Source organism: Lithobates pipiens, unplaced genomic scaffold, assembly GCF_037356315.1.
Source record: "Lithobates pipiens isolate NorthernLeopardFrog02 unplaced genomic scaffold, aLitPip1_a1.2 Scaffold_28, whole genome shotgun sequence".
NCBI classification, from domain to species: domain Eukaryota; kingdom Metazoa; phylum Chordata; class Amphibia; order Anura; family Ranidae; genus Lithobates; species Lithobates pipiens.
In genome coordinates, this window is record NW_027507789.1 from 226,941,423 (window position 1) to 226,953,645 (window position 12,223).

Genomic DNA, 12,223 nt, shown 5'->3' on the forward strand with positions numbered 1-12,223 from the left:
TCGCGCTCCGCTTTTCCCGCCAACAAAACGTGAAAGTCCCCGCCTCGGTCGTCCTGCGAGAGACAGCGAGGCGGTGAGGGGAAAAGACAGAGGCAGTTCTGAAGCGGGTGCGAGGTCGGAAAGGGGCTGCGTCGGAGAGCTGACCATAACAAAGATGGCGGATGATGGGGGGGAGGAGAGGCGGAGGCAGTCATGTGGTGGGGCGGGGTTAGAAAATGCCGGGAGTATATAAGGGGGAAGTGGCGGCCGATTTTAGAGATTGGCGGGTCGTGTGTGGATGAGGAGTGTGTGCTGGGGGATGGGCGTCCCGGGGGTGCCATGGGGGGAGGTTTCTAGGCTGGGGTTATAGGATTTAGCTTTTCTTTTGTGTTTTTTTTTTTTTTTTTCTCAGGTTTTTATCTTAATTAGTAAGTTGTATGATGTGGTTGTTGCAGCCCCGGGTCGGCCTCCTCCGTGGTGTCCGAGTGAGTGTGTGGACGGCTCTTCCAATCCAATTTTACACATTGATCTTATTTGATCCCCCCTATTATGGCTGCTGGTGGTGGGGAAATGATAGGACTCCTCCGACGAGTCCCCACCGGGGGCCATGTGTGTGGAGATGGCGCAACAGGCGGTCACAGTGGAAATGATGAGCTGATCAGATATACTAGGCCAGTTTTCTGGCCTGTGAGTATGACGGCGATTCTGATCCCATCGACTGCCATGTTCCTGCTGTTCTTCCACACTGGCTGGTACCCCAACCATTTCCTCCTCCCCCCCCCCCCCGGTCAGATGTTGTCTGAGGTGCCCCTTTCACTGGCTAAGTTATATTTGAGGGGGGCTTACGTCTCTAAAGATTATGAGGAGCTCCTATCGCTTTCCTCGTGGTCTATGAGGAGCCATCTTGTCCAGATCTTCCATCGCTGTTCAGATGGTCCATTGGAGGTGCTTGCCACTCCAAGTTGTGGGGGGGGGGCTTATTGCTGACTGGGTGATCTATTGAGGGCTTTTAATGTCTAGGTGGTCTAATGAAGAACTTCCATCACTGTCTACGTCAGGGTTCCCCCAAAGATGGTGGGCCCTGAAGCAGACCTTCTGTGTTGTGGTCCTCACCAGTTTTTGCCAAGCCTTGTATGCTTTGAGCAGACGACAATTTGCTCCACTATACTTTTTATTTTTCTTGTTATCCAAAACAATTGAAACCGAGTTCCTCCAGAGGAGGCTTGGGCCTCCGTCAACGTTGGGCAATTTCTGCCTCTCAGATAAGTTCTCATTGACCCTTTATTAGCTATGTGTAAGGAGGCCCGTTCCTCCCGCTGACCATCAAGGTGCCCCAACAGGTCTTGCTTTCAGGATTTCCCTCAGATGGCAAGGATGTGGTAATTACTAAGGCAGTGAAGCTGATCAAATCGCCTTTGCAAAATAATGGAAAGCTTGAAAACGTGACCTGTTGGGGCGCCTTGAGGACTGGAGTCGAGAAGCACTGTACCAATGTATCACGAGTTGTGGAGTGATAGTTTTTAGCAGAGGGTTCTCTGAGACCGGAGAACTAGTTCAAGGGTTCCTCTGTTGAAAATGTTGAGAGGCTGGTCTAGGTGTTTCATGGAAGACTTTTTTTGTGAAACATGCTCAGACTCCACCCGTTGCATATCAAAAGTTCACACAAAAAAAAGTACACTGGGTGTATACAATGGTGAGAAAGGACCCTTTCACTGCCCCCCCACAGGGTGCAAGAGTTCTGACGGGGTACTTCACTGGTCCATCTAACCAAAGTCAGACGGACCCCATTCTCTGGGAGGTCTGCCGAAACAGACCAACCCCCAAGTACTAGTTGGGGCTCCCCTGAAGGGAGACCCAATGAGAGGGCAAACTAAGATAGAAGGCCATAACCACAAATCCCTACCAAGGCCTTCAGGGCAGGCCGAGGACCTATGCCCTACTAATCAAATGTGAAATGGAAGTGTACCGTGCCAAACACATACAAAAGTGACAAACTCCCAAATAAAAGTGGGGAAGGCAAAGTGCAATACAATGCTTGTTTTCTTTACTGTAAATAATTAAAAAAAATTCATTTGGTCCCAACCCTAGAGGCAAGTGTGAAATAAGTGTGATGTGGATTCCACATGGAGAGCATCTACTGTGCCAGGAAGCAGCTCCTGAGTGGGATCTTCATGGTCATGTTAGACCTGAAGACCTCTATTTTCCCATCTCTCCAGAACTCTTCCTGACACTATAGATCAGTGATGGCGAACCTTGGCACCCCAGATGTTTTGGAACTACATTTCCCATGATGCTCCTGCACTCTGCAGTGTAGTGCCATCACTGCTATAGATGCTCTCCATGTGGAATCCAAGTAACGCCAACTGCAGAGTAGAGGGAAGGCTCTCGTGTTTTCTTCCCCAACGGGAAGAGATCAACCAGAGCCCATACATTTTACAGCTTCTAAGAGGGGGGCTACAGGTTGGAACTCCTTTCCACCCCTCCTCCAAGCTTTGTCTTAACCCACCTACCCAGAGATCCGCAGAAAACAAGAGGCCTTCTAGGGAGCATCCAGGTGCTGGTGGAACAGGAGGTTATGGTCCTGGTCCCAGCAAAACGGGTCGGTTGGGGGTTTTATTAACATGTCTTTGTGGTTCTAAAGCCCTCCGGCAAATTCATTTTAATAATAAATTTACGGAAGCTAAACAAGTACCCGCAGTATGAAAAATTCAGCATGGCGAGCATCTACAGCAGGGGTCTTCAAACTATGGCCCTCCAGTTGTTCAGGAACTACAATTCACCTAGTCATGTCTGTGAATGTCAGAGTTTTACAACGCCTCATGGGATGTGTAGTTTTTCAGCAGCCGGGGGGCCTTAGTTTGAGGATCCCTGATCTACAGTGTTAGGAGGCACCTCCTGAGTGGGTTCTTCATGGTCACGCTAGACCTGAAGGACACGTACCTCCACGTTCCCATCTCTCCGGAGCATCAGAGGTTCCTGCGTTTCGTGGTCTTGACAGGACATCCTACATTGGAGGTAGGCCTGCCATCCTGGAAGATTTCCCAGAAACACTGTTGCCAGTAAGGCTCGGTTCACACAGGGGGCGATGCGAGGCGACACGACTTGCCTCGCCGCGACCTCAGCGGCGACTTGCAAATTACTTCTGTATAGAAGTCAATGCAAGTCGCCCCGAGGTCGCCCAAAAGTAGTACAGGAACCTTTTTTCTGAGTCGGAGCGACTCGAGTCGCTCCTCCTTAGAACGGTTCCATTGTAAAGAACGGGGGGCGACTTGTCAGGTTGCGGCACGGCAAGTCGTGTCGCCTCGTGTCGCCCCCCTGTGTGAACCGGCCCTTAGAGTAACTGGTAATTTTGCTTAAAGTGGTTGTAAACCCTCAGATACATCTTTAGCTTGTCAGATAATACTTTTCTCAGGCAGCTAATCGCTGCCTGAGAAAGTGCACTTGTTTACTTTTCATAAAAATCGCCGTTTTATAGTCCATGACGTCATGCGCGATTGCGCAATATGGACTTTCAAGCGCGGCAGGTATCCTATGCCGCGTGTGTTTTTCCTGCTTGTCAGAATTGGAATGTACGAGAGATTCTCCTCAGAACGCCACAGAGGAGAAGTCTCGCGATGTAGATATCAGCCTGCTCTTCCTGATGGAGGCTTGGTTACGGCGCATGCGCGAGATTTCGCGAGGGAGTCAAACTAAGGGCGGAAATTACGTCCTCAAAGGATTCTAAAATCAGCAGTAAAAATGGCGCAGGCGATACCTGGAAGACTGTGCTTTATAAAACTTCTCAAAAAGGTAATTCTAAGGCCGCGTACACACGGGCGGATTGTCTGCCCAACTTAGTCCGCTGAAACGTGTTTCAGCGGACAATCCGCTCGTGTGTGGGCTTCAGCGGACTTTTTCAGCGGACAGTCCACTCGTGAGTAGGCTAGTTGGACGGACTAAGTATGGCGCATGCTCAGAAAGGATTTACACGGCCGAAGGTTGCATTGCAGTGTATTGGACGTCGAATTTCTAGTCCCGTCGTACGTGCTGTACACGTCATCGCGCAAGCTTTCAGTGGACTGTCTGTTCATCGTGTGTGGTCAAGTCCGTTCATTCGAAAGTTGGACGGACGGTCTGTCGGATTGTCTGACGAACTTAGTTGGGCAGACAATCCTCTCGTGTGTACGCGGCCTAACGCTCGTTTTTGGAAGATTTATAGATATTATGAATGCTGATATTATTATACAAACATTTGAAAATTAGAATTTTTTTGGTGGGGTTTACTTCCTCTTTAAATCGGAGCTCCTTCAGAAAAAAATACTGTAGCTGCTGCTGACTTTTAATATCAAGGCACTGAATCCAGCGATGTCTTCACCCCGGCCAATTTTTCAGTCGGCTCTCAGGTGTTGCTGTCTCAGCTAAGGGAAACCATCAGTGAAGCCTTGCGGCTTTACAGCCGGTTCCCTAGCGCACATGAACGAAGCACCCTGTGCTTTAGGAAGAAGGAAGGGGGTCTGAACCTCGGGGCTAACCACGGCGAAGTCAGCTGAAAGTGGGAGCAGGTACCTGTCAAAACCAGGTGCCCGCTCCCCCCTGAAAGGTGCCAAATGTTGCTGGGGGGGGGGGGGGCAAACAAGCAGAGCTTTGACTTTTGGGTTTTTTAAGCCTTGAGGAGGGGAGGAGCCGCTTCTCCAGCTAAGCACACAATAAGCTAAGGGCAGATGGGGTCCAAGAAGTAAATGGTATGTTAGGTGTGACCTCAACAAGTCACCTATTTGTCAGGTTATGTTACCGTTTCCCAATTGTTAGTTAGAGTTCTTATCCAAGCAAAGAGACACGGAGATATTATTCAGTATTTCTGCTCAGAAGTCCGTCGTTAACTCTGACTGTCTCTGACTGACTGTGGCTCTGAGCTCTTTATTACTTCTCTTTTATAGACAGAAAAGGGCAAACATCAGCAAATGTAAAAAAAACAACATTTTCAAAGTAAAGACAATTCTCCGGGTGTTATCAGCTGATAAGACAATCTTCTGGGCGTAGACTGCTTTTTAGGGCTGATGCGGCCTCTTCTTGATGAGTACGTGACAATAGATGACGAATCCTTATTTTACAAAGAAGGATAGAAAAATACATTTATTTAGTAAGACATAAGGTCAACCATTTTGTTTAGACACCCCTTAATCCTTACAGGTACATGAATCACCTGCCCTTACTCAAGATGGCCGTGGCTAGAAATCCTACCTGGGAGGCCCGAGGGTTGTTTTTTTTTTTTTTCAAACTGATTTCTCAGGAAAATAAAGCATGGAGACATGGATGGATGGGGGGAGCTTGATTTCAATATTAAAAATGAATTAAATAGCCATTTCGGGTTTGTGGTGCTCAGATAGTGTAGTAAACTGTGTTACACCATTTATCCCTACAGGTAAGCTTATAATAAGGCCTACCTGTAGGTACACTGAATATCATATGCAATGTATACTAGCACATTATGACATTTGCCTTGCAGGGGATTTTTTTAATTCAACTGCAGTTTACTACCACTTTAAATCTGTAGAGTTAAAGAAACACAGGGGTTGCCATCGCCTTATTTTCTTGTACTGTGTGTTTAATGATCTCCCACCTGGGTGTGTCTTGTCCCAGTGTCAGGCTGGTCAGGCTGGTCCTCTGGTTGGTTCCTGGCTGGTCTCTGGTGCTCGGGTTTACCTCATTTCTTTATACATTTCAGGTGTTCCAGTGCTCCTCCACCTGTGTCACCTACACTGCCACCTACCTGTCTTACATGGTGGAGACTCTACAGGTTGCTCTAATTTTGCTCTGCTTCCCACCAGAATTTGGGTTTTGGGTTCTGTGATGTTTTTCAGACCAGCTGTTGGTCGGGCTGGTCCTCTGGTTGGGTCGGGGCTGGTCTCTGATGCTTGACTCACCTAATTTCTTTATACATTTTAGGTGTTCCACAGTGCCCCTCCACCTGTGTCACCTGCACTGCCACCTACCTGTCTTATTTGGTGGAGACTCTACAGGTTGGTCTAAGTTTTCTCTGCTTGTATCCAATCCAGAACTTCCCACCAGAATTTGGGTTAATGGGTTCTGTGATTTTCAGACCAGCTGTTGGTTTGTTGGTCAGGGCTGGTGCTCTGGTTGTGTCGGGCGCTGGTCCTCTGGTTGTGTCGGGGCTGGTCCTCCTGGTTGTGTCGGCGCTGGTCCTCCTGGTTGTGTCGGCGCTGGTCCTCCTGGTTCTGTCGGGCGCTGGTCCTCCTGGTTGTGTCGGGGGCTGGTCCTCCTGGTTGTGTCGGGGGCTGGTCCTCCTGGTTGTGTCGGGGGCTGGTCCTCCTGGTTGTGTCGGGGGCTGGTCCTCCTGGTTGTGTCGGGGGCTGGTCCTCTGGTGGTCAGTTCACCTAATTTCTTTATATATTTCAGGTGTTCCACAGTGCTCCCCCACCTGTGTCACCTGCACTGCCACCTACCTGTCTTATTTGGTGGAGACTCTACAGGTTGGTCTAATTTTGCTCTGCTTATATCCAATCCAGAACTTCCCACCAGAATTTGGGTTGATGGGTTCTGTGATGTTTTTCAGACCAGCTGTTGGTTGGTCGGGGCTGGTCCTCTGGTTGGGTCGGGCCTGGTCTCTCATGCTTGGTTCACCTAATTTCTTTATACATTTTAGGTGTTCCACAGTGCCCCTCCACCTGTGTCACCTACACTGCCACAGATCACCAAGTGATAATAGAAAGAAAACATGGCAAGCAAACCCCCCCCCCACGGTCCGGCTCTGTTTTGACTGGCCAAACAAAAAGGCCCCTACGTGGGTGGCACTCATGTGGTCGGGCTCTGCGTTGGCTCTGAGAGACCACTCCGATGGCAGTGGCCATCTCCCGGATCTCCCTGTACATACACCGCCCCTGCCCGGCAAGTACGGTCGCTTCTCCTCTCAGCCAATCGGGTCTCAGGACCCGTATCCTGATCGGCCTGCAGGAGAAGCAGGAAGACCATAGCGAATATTAAAATGCCCTATCTAAGTTGCCGGCAGCGTTTCCTCCTAGGCGTCCATTAGGATCGCTTCTCCTCTCGGCCAATCTGGTGACGGGTCTTAAGACCCTCTTTCTGATTGGCTGGGAGGAGAAGCAGGAAGAATAATTTGCTACTGTTACGTAACTGGGTGGAATGGCGGTGCAGTGCTCTGTGCCCCGAGTCCACCTTTTTTTATTTTTTTAGCCAATTGGAACCTCTGGTGGTAATCACATTGGAATCCATGTATCTGGCGCCCTGCAGATGGATTGGGGGGTGGGGCGCCCCCTAATGGACGGGCCGCCACTGATATATATTATACATTCACACCAGTCCCTGCCCCCGAGGAGCTCACAATCTAAGGTCCCTAACTCACATACATACATATGCATTGTAGGGCCAATGTAGACAGGGGCCAATTAACCTCCCAGCGTGTCTTTTTGTAGTGTGCGAGGAAACCGGAGTACCCGGAGGAAACCCACACAGGGAGAACATGCAAACTCCAGGCAGGGGGCGCTGTGGTTGGAACTTGAACAGACAACCCCAGAGCTGCCAGGCAGAGGTGCTAACCACTTAGCCACTGTGCTGCCCCTCCTCTGGCATGTCTAATGGTTCATATGGCAGCATAGACTTTCATGCACACATGTGGATTGGATGAGGGTTTCCCCCGCATGCAATTCACGTGAGCGGCGAGTGTGACCGTCTCTCAATGGAGCGGGTTCACACAGGTCTGGGGTGGCCGCGGTCCGCATTCAAAAAGGGGTTCTGTGCGTCTTTGGGTGCAATTTCAGGTGCGAATCCATGGGAAAAAAAAATGTGTCCTGATTCGCACGTGAACCCGGACCCACCGGGCACGAACCCGCAGGTTGCACATGTGTGAACCCGGCCTCATTTAGAGAAATTAAGTGGAACTTCATTCTCTTAACATTGACGATTTGTAATCTGTATACTGCTAGTCTTAGTAAATAAGTTAGATTTTATTTATTTATTTTTTTACATTCAGTTACTTCCTGGTTTCTGGCCTAGGTCAAAATGATGTCATCCTTCCCAGGAGTCTTCATGGGAGGAGGGGCGTTCTCAGCTGAGTACAGCCTCCTGCTGGCATGCCTGAGCTCGTGAGCTAATGCTCCAATCACACCTATGAATTTTTTTTTTTTTTTTTTTTCATGGTCTTTTCTACCCATCAGAAAGTCCACGGAAGTGACGTTCCATCACGGCCATCTTGGTACACCCCGCACTCGGCCACACTAAGCCTACAGTCTCGAGTCGTGAAGCGGACATCTTTTTGCACCCGCTGGAATCTTGCAACTTCTTTTTACCACTAAACTGAGCTCATATTATGAAATACAGGATTTTGAAACCCGTGACACAGTTTTTATGTTGAATTTTAAAATCGGCAATCTTCCGTCAGATTAGAAAACCTGTGAGATCAGGAGCGCTTGCCGCTGCTTGTAAAATTCAACATCAAAACAATGTCACAATTTTTCAAAATCCTGTATTTCATAATATGAGCTCATCTTAGTGGTAAAAAGAAGTTGCAAGATTCCAGTGGGTGTAAAAAGATGTCCACTTGTGACTGCAGGCTTACTGCGGGGTGTACCAAGATGGCCGCAATGGAACGTTACTTCCTTTGCATTTTCTGATGGGTAGCGGCTTTCTGACAGGGTTCAGGAACTTTTTTTTAACCACTTTAGCCCCGGAAGGATTTACCAAACCGTCTTCATCAATTTAGGCCAATACGTATTATTCTACATATTTTTGTTACAAAAAAAAAGTCGCAATAAATGTATATTGATTGGTGTGCGCAAAAGTTATCGCGCCTACAAAATAGGGGATAGATTTATGGAATTTTTATTATTTTTTTTTTATTTTTTTTACTAGTAATGGCGGTGATCTGCAATTTTTAGTAGTACTGCGACATTGCGGCAGACAGATAGGACACTTTTGAAACTTTTTTTTTTTGGGACCATTGACATTTATACAGAGATCAGAGCTATAAAAATGCACTGATTACTGTGTAAATGTCACTGGCAGGGGAGGGGTTAACACTAGGGGGGTGATCAAGGGGTTAAGTGTTCCCTAAGGAGGTGTTTCTAACTGTGGGGGGGGGAGGGGACTGACTGGAGGAGGAGAGAGATCGCTGTTCCTGATCACTAGGAGCAGACGATCCCTCTGTACTCCCCTGTCAGAACGGGGATCTGTTTTGTTTACACTGGCTAGCGAAAGGGCACGCGCATGTGCCCACAGAATGCCATGTACGCGCGCGAAGTACAATGGCGGTGATACGCGCAGGAGAGCCAACCTGACGCAGTACAACTGCGGCGGCCGGTCTTAAAGTGGTTAAATGCAAAACGGTGCTTTTTTTTTTTTTTTTTTTTTTTGCTTCAATAGAATTCAATGGGGAAGCTGCAGAAAAGCATGTAGTGCGTTTTTACTGCGATTTGCATTTTTAACACGATTTGCATTTTTTAATTTATCCAACAGATTTAAAAAAAAATTAAATAAGATAGCATAAAAATGCAAATTGCGGTAAAATTGCAGTGAATAGAGAAAATGCAGAAAGCATGGGGGGGAAAAAAACACTGCAGAAACACTCAAAAGCAACATGCTCAGTTGTGAATCCAGCCTAAGGGCGGATGGAGTCCAGGAAGTAAATGCTCCATAAATCCTCTGCCCTTATTCAAGATGGCTGCAGCTAGAAATGCTAGAGGGGTGCTTCTCATCACTATACGTTGGCATAAGGGCTCGTACAGGCAAACTAACATACCTGCACATTGCCCTTTAAGAGGCGGCCTGCGGGCGCGCCCGCGGCAAGCACCATGAGTCGAGTCGCGGGTCCCGCGGACTCAATGTCCATGGGGATACCCGCGATCGTTTCACAGAGAGGAAGAACGGGGAGATACTGATGTAAACAAGCATCTCTCCTTTCTGCCTAGTGACAGTGTCACTGATCTCTGCTCCCTGTGATTGGAGCAGAGATCAGTGATGTGGCCACGCCCCCCCACAGTTAGAAACACTCCCCAGGACACACTTAACCCCTACACTGCCCCCTAGTGGTTAACCTCTTCACTGCCAGTGTCATTTACACAGGAATCAGTGCATTTGTATAGCATTTATTGCTGTATAAAATGACAATGGTTCCAAAAATGTGTAAAAAATAAAAAATTTGTGTATGTCCGCCATAATGTCGCAGTCACAATAAAAATTGCTAATCTCCGCCATTACTAGTAAAAAAAAAAAAAAAAAAATTATTAATAAAAATGGCATTAAACTATCCCCTATTTTGTAAACTTTTGTGCAAACCAATCAATAAACGCTTATTGTGATTTTTTTTTTTTTTTTTTTTTTTAACCAAAAAGATGTAGAAGAATACGTATCGGCCTAAACTGAGGAAAAAAATTTTTTTATATATTTTTGGGAGATATTTATTATAGCAAAATGTAAAAAATAATTATTTTGTAAACGCTGTAACTTTTGTGCAAACCAATCAATAAACGCTTATTGCGATTTTATTTTATTTTTATCAAAAATATGTAGAAGAATACGTATCAGTTTAAACTGAGGGGAAAAAAATAAAGTTTTATATATTTTTGGGGATATTTATTATAGCAAAATGTAAAAAATAATGCGTTTTTTTTTTCAAAATTGTCGCTCTTTTTTATTTATAGCGCTAAAAACACAGAGGCGATCAAATACCACCAAAAGAAAGTTCTATTTGTGGGGGAAAAAAAGGGACGTCAATTTTGTTGGGGAGCCCGACCACGCAATTGTCAATTAAAGCGACGCAGCGCCGAAACGCAAAAAAGTGCTCTGGTCAGGAAGGGGGTAAAATCTTCCGGGGCTGAAGCGGTTAATGACTGCTGTTTTTTTTTTATTTTTTGATTAAAAGATACCGAAAATTTAAAAAAAAATAAAAAAAAAAAATAAAAAAGCTTCGCAGTTTGCTATAACATTTTGAAAATGGATAATTTTTCTCCTTCTGTGTGCTGATGAGGCTGCACTGACACATGGCACTGATGGTTGGCACTAATGGGTGAGACTGATAGGCAACACTGATGGGGCATTGAAGCGCGCTGATGATCACAAATGGGTGGCACTGGTAGGTGACACTGATAGGCAACACTGATGGGGCATTGATAGGTGGCTTTGAAGGGCACTGATGATCACTGATGGGTGTCACTGGTAGGTGACACTGATAGGCAACACTGATGGGGCATTGATAGGTGGCTTTGAAGGGCACTGATGATCACTGATGGGGTGGCACTGGTAGGTGACACTGATAGGCAACACTGATGGGGCATTGATAGGTGGCTTTGAAGGGCACTGATGGGTGACACTGATAGGCAACACTGATGGGGCATTGATAGGTGGCTTTGAAGGGCACCGATGATCACTAATGGTTGGCACTGGTAGGTGACACTGATAGGCAACGCTGATGGGGCATTGATTCTCAGCACTGGTGGGCATTGATAGGTGGTATTGGTGGGTACTGATGGGCATCACTGATGGGCACAGATCAGGCCGCCGCAGCTCTCTGTGTGAGGGAATGTCCCTCTGACAGAAGCCGGTGAAGCTGCTGACTTTTCCGTTTTCCAGAGCGGAGAACTTCTTTAAGTAGGGTTTGGTGACTGTATATCTAGTGATACCCAGAGAAGGAAATGGGTTAATCTCAAGCAATGTTCTAGGTGGCACCTAGACAGGATATGAGAGGATTGCCTCTAATTGGACATAATAAGAGAAGCAGGGCAGGTTGTCCCCCTGAGTTTTGTTGGGTTTTGGTGAGATGACTCGGCGTTTGGGTTGCTCTGTCCAGCCACAGCCAACATTTTCTGTCTTCTGTTATGACAATTGGCTGCATTGTCGGAAGTATTGGGGCGGACAGAGGGAGACTATGGGTCCTCTTACACTCAGGAGGGGTCTTTTGCATAGTATTTATAATGACAAAAGGAAGCCCCCAGGCCGGACCTCACCCGAATATCGCCCTCCGCCCCCCGTGGAGACTTTCTATACGGACATCAACAACTCCAATACTTGTTACTGTTTGTATTTCTGGTTTTGATTTACAAATGAAATGGAGTGAAATGAACATGTGGTGTGATGTCTTATCTGCATCTGTTTAAACGTTATCACTTTATTATTGGGGTGGTTTGCTGAGTGGGGAAAGGTTGACATGGAGGGTTCTTATTGTGGAGGTCTGCTGGGAAGATATGCCTTCATTTCCTGTCTTTAGGAGACCCTTAGTGGTGGGACTTAATTTCCT

At 47.1% G+C, this 12,223-nt stretch overlaps 1 non-coding gene across 1 annotated transcript; it reads left to right on the forward strand.

Annotated features, from left to right (window-relative positions):
* Positions 1–341: 341 nt before the first annotated feature.
* LOC143937649 (small Cajal body-specific RNA 2) lies at positions 342–693 on the forward strand. The gene has a single exon (XR_013263735.1).
* Positions 694–12,223: the final 11,530 nt, after the last annotated feature.